An 11,153-nucleotide genomic window follows, 5' to 3' on the forward strand; every position below is an offset into this window, starting at 1 on the left:
TCCGGCTGGCGAGGTGGCGGGTGGTTGGTGGTTGGAGGTGTACTGGTGGATCTGTGAAGGTGGACCGGTGGTGGACAAAATGATTTGGGTCCCGACGCCCTGATCTGGTGGAGGCGTCCTCCAAACGTGGTGGTGGTGGTGCAGGCTCAATCCGGACATGGTTGTGGGTTCTCTATTTATGATTTGGCTCATTTGTATTGGCAGCTATTTGCTACAAGATGTGATTCCTCCTACAGTAGTGGTTGACCTGCTCGTGCAGCTCCAGTGGACTGTTGCTTCTACGATCTTGGGTTGGGATAAATACATGTTTCGCGGTGATAGAGGATGAAAATGGAGACACCCGCGATCGTAGTTCCCTCCCCGGAGGCATTGTTTTGGCCCTGATCGGACCCTTCCTTGTGCACTAGGGAAATCCTTTGTTGGGGAACGTAGCATGGGAAACAAAAATTTTCCTACGCACACGAAGACCTATCATGGTGCTGATCATCTACGAGAGGGAGATCGGATCCACATACCCTTGTAGATCGCTAACGGGAAGCGTATATAACGCGGTTGATGTAGTGGAACATCTTCGCGATCCAAATCGCAGCTCGTCCCGCGATCCCATCACGATCCTTCCCGATCTAGTGCCGAATGGATGGCACCTCCGCGTTCAGCACACGTACAGCTCGATGATGATCTCCACCTTCTTGATCCAGCAAGAGGGGGCGAAGGGGTAGATGAGTTCTCCAGCACGGTGGCATGGTGGTGGTAGTGGTGCTGCTATTCCAGCAGGGCTTCGCCAAAGCACCGCTGAAACTAGAGGAAAAACAGATCTAGAGAGAGGGCAACACATGGCTGTTTTCTATTGTATCTAAAACCCTAAAACCCCGTAGTATATATAGGAGGAGAGGAGGGAGATGGATGCACCCTAGGGCTTCCTTTTTTCCCTTGCACGAGGAGGAGAGGAAGAGTCCTCCAATCCTATTTGGAGTAGGATTCCTCCTTCCCACTTGGAAACTCTTTACACCTTGTGTTTTTTCCTTCTCAAACCTTATGGGCCTTTGTGGGAACTTGTTCCAGCCCACTAGGGGCTGGTTTATCTCTTCCCACAGCCCATGAGGCCCCTTGGGGCATGACACCCCTCCCGATGGTCCCCGGCACCCCTCCCGACACACCCGGTACACTACCGATCAGCCCGAAACTTTTCCGGTGACCAAAACAGGACTTCCTATATATCAATATTTACCTCCGGACCATTCCAGAGCTCCTCGTGACGTCTGGGATCTCATCCGGGACTCCGAACAACTTTCGGTTACCAACACCTATAAATCAACTATACCGGAACGTCACCGAACCTTAAGTGTGCAGACCCTGCGGGTTCGAGAACTATGCAGACATGACCTGGGACACTCTCCGGTCAATAACCAATAGCGGGACCTCGATGTCCATATTGGCTCCCACATATTCTACGAAGATCTCTATCGGTTGAACCTCTATGTCAAGGATTCAATTAATCCCGTATGATGTTCCCTTTATCCTTCGGTATGTTACTTGCCCGAGATTCGATCGTCGGTATCTCCATACCCAGTTCAATCTCGTTACTAGCAAATCTCTTTACTCGTTCCGTAATACAAGATCCCGTAACTAACTCCTTAGTCAAACTGCTTTGTCACATCCCTAAAACCCTAATCAAGTTAACATTGTGCTCATATCTTCTTTGCATTGCATCTAAGAAAATTTCAACAAGAACAAAGCAAGTGGTGAAGGAAAACTCAAAAACCCTAGCCACTTCTCAAATTCAAAGGAATTATAAACTTATTCAAATCAATGAACCCAAAATGGCCTCAAGAAAAGTTCAACTTTTCTGATAATTCTTGAAAACAAATAAGCAATGAAGAAAACCATTTTCTTAATAGATTTGGAATTTTAAATAAATGCAAAAGACTACTGGTTTCAAGTTTTAAATTTGAATTCAAAAATATATAGTTTCCAAAAATGCTAAAAACTTTATGGGTGATTGGAAATATTCCAACTAACACCCCAGCATTTTTCAAACTATTTATAGTTTGCTTGTGAAGCCAAAATAAATGGAAAGCAATGTCAATAATTAAAACAGAAACCAAATAGAAAAAATGGGAAAAAAAACCTACGTGTCGCCCTGAGGAGGCCCAGTCCATCAGGGGCAGGGTCGTCTTCTTCCTGTGCCTTCTGGCAGAGGAGAGATCGACCACGGCGGCTCCTCCACCTCCTGCTTCGCCATGGCGACCTCCGGTGCCCCCCAGGACAGCGCGACAGCAGGCTTATCCTCCCCGAGCGCGTCTCTATCCGTTCCCGTGACCATTCCTCCCCCTCCTCTCGGGTTCTCTCCTCCCTCCTCCTGTCGCGATTGCCAAGAGCTCGAGCTCGAGCTGCCGTGCCCCTAGCCACAGGATCTTCCTCCCGAGTGTCCCATCCTCTCCACAACGACGAGCTCGACACGCACGTCGACGAAACCATCCTCCCCGAGCCCTGCAACGCCTCCAGTGCCATCGTCTTCAACCTTCGGCCGCCGGCAAATCGACGGTGGATCGTCGGCTACAGCCCCTCCCCGAGCAGTCTGAGCCTAGCTTCATTTCCCCTCTTCTTCCCCTCGGATTCGTGCCCCCTACCCACTGGACCGACGAACCCGAGCTCCGGCAGCCGCCTCGGCTCGTCGCCGGCATGCTCCGGCCACCCATAGACCTCCCTGAGGCCAGTGCTGGACGAGGCCGAGCCTGGGGATCATCAAAGTGCTCTCGGCAACCGTTTCCGAGCACCACAGTGCGTTTTGGTGCGTCTCCGGCGAAGTTCCGTCGCGGATCTGGTCGCCGCCGGTCAGTCTCCGGCGGGGGACGACGTGGCCGGCCTAAACCCCGGTAGTTTAGCACTAAGCAACCACTGACAGTGGGCCTAGCAGTGGGTCAAACCCACTTAGGGGCTGGTTAGCGCGGGATTAGCTCCTGAGACACTGACCAGTGGGTCCCCGCTGTCAGGTTTGACATGACCAGGTCAGTTGACCTGCTGATGCATTGCTGATGTAGTTATATCGCAATAAGTGGATTTCTGATTTGAAAGAATTCCAGAAAAATGCCAAAACTTCTAAAAATCATAGAAATTAATCTGTAACTCCAATGAAAATAATTTATATATGAAAAAGTATAAGAAAAATCCAAGGAATCTGAATATGTCATTTTCAAACATGTTTGAAAATGTTACTGGACCCAAACATATGGAATAATGAATAAGTTAAATTTTATAAATACTTTGGAGATGGAATTTGGAAATCATTTGAATTCCGCTTCAAATGATATGATCAAACATTGTCCAAATCACAAACCAGCAACCTAACATGTCATTCCATGCATGTTAAAAACAAGTTGATCTGAGCATCAGGTCGAATCAATTAAAATGGTATTCGAGAATACCTCGTTTGAAGTGATATTTGAATTTGATTCAAATCAACTTCAAACCTAATAAATGTTAGCTATAATAGTATACCACCTTGCATCCTCATGCCATGCTCATGCATCATCTTGTTGCATATGTTTGTTATTGATTGTTGTCATTCCTTTCGGTAGGGTCCGCTCCTCTGGATTCCACTGAATATCCGACTAACTGATATTGTCCCTCCTCTGAGCAACAAGGCAAGCAAACCTTTTGATCATCCCGATAAATCCCATGTTCTCGCTCCTGCACTTACTTATTGCATTAGGATCAAATGCTCAAATGTTTTTGCCACAATTAGTTGAACCCACTTCCTTTGCATGACCTGTCCTTGTCACAGTAAATAGCTAAACCTTGCAACCTAGCATACCTGGTAGATGCTTGAGCCATGACGTGCATTATCCTGCTATGCATGCTATGCTTAGAGTTGTGTATTGTCTGTCATCTGGGAGATGAACAGAATTGTGAGAATGTGTTCAGTAAGTAAAGGTGGTGTGTTGAACCTGATTTGGTAAAGGTACCGGTGAAAGGCTATGTAGGAGTACATGGCGGGTTGTTGAAAGTGCATGCTATGCCCCTAATTGTCTTTTGGTGTTAATGACAACACATACATAGGAAAATAATTCTATTTGTTGAGTGTATCTCAGGACGGCAAGTACTTTAGTAGATTAAGATTTATGTGCCAAAGGTTGCCTCAAAAGATTGGCGATTCATATTTCGAGAAGACTCGGGATTAAGAAGAGATGTTGTAGAATAGTCTTTTGAGTTTACTCATATTGAGTATAGGGATCCCGCACTATTAAGAGGGGATCACAGGATTTGCGAGAAACTTCCTCAAACCACATCTCTACAACCATATCAAACATCACATACTGTCCACTCACTACAATTCAACATATGTCCAATCTCCTCGGACATCCGGCTCCCTCCGGACGTCCGAGGGCCGGACGTCCGGCTGGCTTCGGAAATCCGCAGCCAGACACGAGTAGTTTGAAGGAACTATATCTCGGAAATCCGGCTACCTCCGGACGTCCGAGGGCCGGACATCCGGCTCCCTCCGGAAATCCGGAGCCAGACACCAGTAGTTTGTGTGCACTATATCTCGGAAATCCGGCTACCTCCGGACGTCCGACACCCATCGGAAATCCGGAAGCCACCACCAGTAGAAATTGTGATGTATAACACGGACTTCCGGGCCGCTCCGGACGTCCGTATGCTGATGAATTCAAATATATTCAGGCACATCTACAGGCTTCGGACGACCGACCCCTGTCGGACGTCCGGCCGCTGATAAACTCAGATGAGTTCCAGTCATGCCTACAGGTCTCGGACGTCCGACCTCTGTCGGACGTCCGGCCCCTCGCGGACGCCCGGTCGTCCGGCAAGTGTCGGACGTCCGGACCCTGTGTGACTTATTGCACCTCCAACGGCTGGATTTCTCTCCACACTATATATACTCTTCTCCCACCTCGTGAAAGGGTGTTCAACACAGCTAAGACACACCCAAGAACACCCTTCCTCTCACTCACTCTTGTCTACACCAAATCCTAGATCCCAAGAGCATCTGTGAGTCTTTTAGAGTGTTGTTCCAATCAAAAGATAGATCGTCTCCCTCTCCTCCTTCCCACCAAAGTGATTTGTGATTTGAGCAAGTTTTGAGCAATCCCCATGATCTTGTTACTCTTGGAGGTTGGAGACTCCTAGGCGGTAGGAGTCTTCGGAGAGGAATCACCATTGTGATATCCCCCGGAAAGTTTGTGAAGGTTTGGAAGCCACCTCAAGGCTTATCACTAGTGGTTGAGAAACGCCTTCGTGGAGTTATCTCAAAGGGAGAATAGGGTGAGCCTTCGTGGCATTGGTGTGCCTTCGTGGTAACATCCGCCCCTCTAACGGTGACGTAGCTTCCCTCCAAGGAAGTGAACATCGGGATACATCCTTGTCTCTCTCGGAGTTTCGGTTATTCCTAACCCTAACTCTCTACTTGTGTTAATCCTTATTACATACTTGTATTTGCTTATTGTTTACCGCTTGCCCTTGCTTCACTCCTAATAGCTTACTCTTTGTCATAGCAATTATTAGGCCTACACTTATATTCCGCACTTTAGCCTAAAATTGCTAAGTAATTGTTAAAATTTGGAATTGTACCTATTCACCCCCCTCTAGGTCCATCTCGATCCTTTTCAATTGGTATCAGAGCCTCGTGCTCTATTTGTGTGGCTTAACTGCCCTAGAGCGAGATGGACGTGAATCCAGCTACGGTAGCTCCAGCACAGAGGGACGGGACTTCCTCGGAAGTCAAGTCTTTCACCTCAGAGGATCTGGAACGGGCCCTTGCCAAGCAAAAAGAGGAGCATGATGCTTCTCTTGAGACCATGATCCAAATGAGACTAGCATCACTAACCACGGGGACAACCACGTCCCCGAGGGCCTTAGGGCCCCACGTGCACGGTACTCCATTTGGCCAACCTCCTCCAGAGAGGAACCAAACCAGTGTTCCATGGCTTTATGCTAGATCTCAAATTGAGAAACCTAAGTACAATCCTGGAGGAAAACCTCCCTTGCTTGATGACAATTCCGATTTTGCTTAGTGGAGAGTTGGTATGCAGGATCATCTTAGGTACGCCAATCATGAGATGCTGGACATCCTCGAGCATGGGTATAATCCCGTTGATCCAAGATGCCTCACGCCTAGAGAAACTTATGACAAGCATCTCAATGATACTGCGATCATGTGCATAAGAAAGGGAATGAATGACAAGCAACGAAGACCTTACATTCACATCACAAGTGCCAAGGAATTGTGGGACAACATCATAAGGACCAAGACCGGTACCTCCACTCTTCGGCTTGCCCAATATGAAATTGCCAAGGGGCAATTACAGAATTTATGTATGGAAAAGGGTGAATCTCCCAAGCAGCTACTAGAACGGCTCATGACTCTCGCTGCAGACATTGAGTCATGTGACTGTGACAAGACGCAAGATGGTTTCAACTGACCAAGAGATTCCTTGTGGACAAGTTACTTCACGCTCTTGCTCCATATCACCATCAAATGGTATGGGACATGAAACAACATCATGCTTTCAAAGAAATGACTCCGGATGACATCATATCCACTTTCCAATTATTTGAAGAGTCAAAGGCAAATGCAACAAAGCACCTAGCCATGCATGGCACTTCAACATCAAAGATCAATCTTGCTTTGAAAGCCAAGCATGAGTATGACGAAGAAGAAAGTGAAGAAGAAGAAGGTGATGATGACTGTCAAGATGGTGATGAGGTTGACTCTGATGAAAGCCCGTCGTTTGAGGACATTGCTCTCTTTGTGAAGAAGTTCAGTGCAGGGAAGTTCAAGGGAAGATTTCCAAAGAAGAAGGTAAGGAAATGCTATAACTGTGAGGAAACCAACCACTTCTCCAACGACTGCCCTTATGAGAAGAGAGAAGACAAACCAAGGTTTCCAAAGACTTTTGTATAGAAGAAGTTACCAAACCCTATGAACTCCAAGTCCAAGAGGACAGATGGAAGAGCAATGGTTGCAGAAGAAGAATCAGATCCAGAAGATGTTGGTGGAGTTGCCGGAGTAGCTCAAGATACACAGAGTACCTTGAGGCTAGTCAACAAAAGTGGTGATGTTGTTCACTACAACTATATGAAGGACTACAAGGGCAACGCTCACAAGTGTTTGATGGCAAAGACTGCCATGGGAGATGGGGAAGACCAAAGCTCCCATGATAAGGTTAAGGTAACCCCACGGTTAAACCCTTTCAGTCTAGTTTCTACCCACTCTGATGAGTATCTTGATGCGGAAGATCATTATGAGGATGATGATTTAGATCATCCCATGTTTGCTAAAATGAACAAATTTATGTGCTCTCTTAAAGGAAAGAAGCTGACTATGTTTCGCATACTTATGGAAATGGTGAGTAAGCACACCAATACCATCAAGGAACTCGAAACCCTCGTCACTGAGGAGAAGGAGAGAAATGAACTCCTTGAGCAGAAAGTCCTTTATGAGGAAGCACAAAATGATGCATTATGTTCAAAAGTAGGTGAAAACCTTGATAAACATGCTAATGATCTTGCCTCCTTGAAAAAGGATGAAAATGTGTGCAGAGAATTACTAAATGATAAATACCGACATGTGAACTCTCATGCTTCTCTTTCTAAGGACTGTGTGCGTCTATCCTTGTCTCTCAAAGACAAGGAAGAGAAACTCACTATTCTTACAAAGAGCTTTGAGGCACTTAAGGTCACTTATCTTGACACTCTAGCTAAGGCCTACTCCTCACCTATTATCAATGTTGATACCTGCACTACTAACCCTAGTAGTGAACTGACATCTATCCTTGAGGAAAAACTGTACATTAAGGGCACAGCTAGACAGAGGTCTCATGACATGTGCACAAGGACAAAAGACTCTCAATGAGATCTTAAGTCGACACAATGGAGGTGTCGCCAAGAAAGGGCTTGGGTTCAACCCAAGCACTGCCAAGAAAAGTGCATGTCCTCTGAAGTGTACCACTCCTCTTAAGGAAATATTTGTACCAGAGGGACACACGGAGAAAGGTAAGGTTGTGAGTGGATCGGCCACTAGGGGTCCGTCTACTCACAACAAGACAACCGAATTCATGCCTCCATCCTATGTACTACGCAAATCAAAGGAAGGAGAAGTTTATGCTAAATTCGTTGGTCCCCGTAATGCATTTCGATTCTATGCCATTTGGGTCCCTAAGACTCTTGTAACTAATGTGAAAGGCCCCAAGACAAAATGGGTACCTCAAACCAAGTCTTAATTCTTTACAGGTTGTTTTCTTCGGTGGAGCAAAATGGGTGATCGACAGTGGATGCACCAATCATATGACCGGACATAGTAACGTGCTCTATGACTTCATGCAAGCCATTCGACCATACATGAGCATTGTATTTGGTGGAGGGTCGAAAGGGAAGGTAATTGGGTTGGGCAAGGTGGCAATCACTAATGACATGTCTATTGCAAATGTCATGCTTGTCCAATCTCTTCAATATCATTTACTTTCAGTTCGTCAATTGGCTTCCGTCGGTTATGACACACTATTTGGACTAACGGATGTGAAAGTCTTTAAGAGAGACACTCTTGAAGTGGCTTTTGTTGGAGAGTTGGATGGCAACCTTTACACGGTTGATTTCTCGAAAGAGAGCACTTTCCATACGACTTGTCTAATGGCCAAGGCCGACATGGGATGGCTGTGGCATCGCCGGCTCGCCCATGTTGGCATGAAAAATCTTCAAAATCTCTTAAACGGTAATCACATCCTTGGACTAACAAATGTGTCTTTTAAGAAAGATCGTGTGTGCAGTGAATGCATAGCTGGGAAGCAACATCAATCAAGACATCCACCCAAGAACGTTGTATCCACTTCGAGGCCGTTAGAGCTCCTTCATGTTGATCTATTTGGGCCTCCTTCATGGGCAAGTCTTGGAGGGAAAAAGTATGGCCTAGTCATTGTTGATGATTACTCAAGATATACATGGGTGTTCTTTCTTAAGTCCAAGGACGAGACGAAGGTCACTTTCATTGACTTTGCCAAACAAGCCCAACGGAAGTTTGACAAGGACATCAAGGCAGTAAGAAGTGATAATGGCTCTGAGTTCAAGAACTACACCCTGGAAGAATTTCTCAGTGATGAGGGGATTGAACATCAGTACTCCGCACCTTACACCCCCCAACAAAATGGTGTGTCAGAGAGAAAGAACCGGACACTTGTGGAAATGGCAAGGTCCATGTTAGATGAATACAAGTCACCACATAGCTTTTGGGCTGAGGCCGTCAACACAGCATGTCATGCATCAAACCGACTCTTCCTCCGATCAATATTGGAGAAAACTCCATATGAGCTCCTAACTGGGAACAAGCCCAATGTTAAGTACTTTCGTGTGTTTGGATGCAAATGCTTCATCCTCAACAAACGGGAACGGTTAGGAAAATTTCAATCCAAAACAACTGAAGGGATTTTTGTTGGCTATGGGTCAAACTCTCACGCCTACAGAATCTACAACAAATCCACTAGATGTGTTATAGAAACCTGTGACGTGACGTTTGATGAATTTAACCGCTCCCATGGGGAGCAAGTTGATCTAAATGATGCAGGTGAAGAAGACTCTCCACAAGATATCTTAAACATGGGTGTAGGTGCACTTCTGCCTATGGAACAAAGACCCCATGATGATGATGAAGATGATGAGAACATCTCGCATCCTCAAGACAGTTCACTACCCGTACCTCCACAAGATATTAGCATACCCATCATGCCAGTTTTTGAGGATCAAGTGGGAGATGACACTCAAGAACAAGTTGATCTTCAAGAGGTAGACCAAAGTGTGGGTATGCTTGATGATGAACCTCAACAAGTGCAACGCGAAGAGGAATATCTTCCTCCGCACATAAATGATCCATATGTTGAGGACATTGATGATGGAAATGAAGTTGAACCTCGTGAAACCTTGACCTCCATCATGCCACGTGTGGCTGGTCGTGTTGATATTGATCAAATCCTCACAGGCGTATCGAAAGGTAGAGTGACTCGTAAACAATTAACAAACTTTTGTGCTCACTTTTCGTTTGTCTCTAGTACCGTGCCACATAGGGTTCAGGATGCACTATGTGACAATGACTGGCTACTTGCTATGCAAGAAGAGCTAAACAGCTTCACACGCAATGAAGTATGGTCATTGGTGGAACGACCAACTGAGGAACACAATGTTATTGGAACTAAATGGATTTTCAAGAACAAGGAAGATGAGAACGGGACTATTCTACGCAACAAGGCAAGGTTAGTAGCACAGGGGTACTCCCAAGTTGAAGGTTTGGACTTTGGTGAAACTTTCGCCCATGTTGCTCGTCTTGAGTCCATTCGCATTTTATTGGCCTATGCTGCTTTCAATGGTTTTACCTTGCATCAAATGGATGTGAAAAGTGCTTTTCTTAACGGTCCTCTACAAGAAGAGGTATATGTATCACAACCACCTGGGTTTGTTGACCCTCATCACAAAGACCATGTATATAAACTTCACAAGGCACTTTATGGTCTTAAACAAGCACCCCGTGCTTGGTACGATCATCTTAAGAAGTTCCTACTCGATGATGGCTTTGTGGTGGGGGTGATCGATCCCACTCTTTTTACTAAGAGGGAAAATGGTGATTTGATCTTATGCCAAATCTATGTAGATGACATCATTTTTGGTTCTCCTAACATTCATTTGTGCAAGAAGTTTGCGGCCTCCATGACCAAGACCTTTGAGATGTCACTCAACACGGATTTGAAATTCTTTCTCGGTTTTCAAATACAACAATTTCAAGAAGGGGTTTTCTTGTCTCAAACTAAGTATCTCAAGGACATTCTTGAGAAATTTGATATGACAAATGCTAAACCAATGAAGACACCCATGACCACCGATGTGTTTCTAAATGAAGACTCAAACGGTATTCCTTTTGACCCATCGACTTATCGCTCCATGATTGGTTCGCTGCTTTACCTTTGCGCATCTAGACCAGACATCATGTTAAGTGTAGGAATATGTGCTAGATTTCAAGCTTCCCCTATGGAAAGCCATCACACGGAGGTTAAGCACATTCTTAGATACCTTGTTCACACCCCAAAGTTAGGCTTATGGTACCCTAAGGGTGCAAAGTTTGATCTTATTGGGTATTCTGATGCGGATTGGGCCGG

Source organism: Hordeum vulgare, chromosome 5H (assembly GCF_904849725.1).
Source record: "Hordeum vulgare subsp. vulgare chromosome 5H, MorexV3_pseudomolecules_assembly, whole genome shotgun sequence".
Classification (NCBI taxonomy): Eukaryota; Viridiplantae; Streptophyta; class Magnoliopsida; order Poales; family Poaceae; genus Hordeum; species Hordeum vulgare.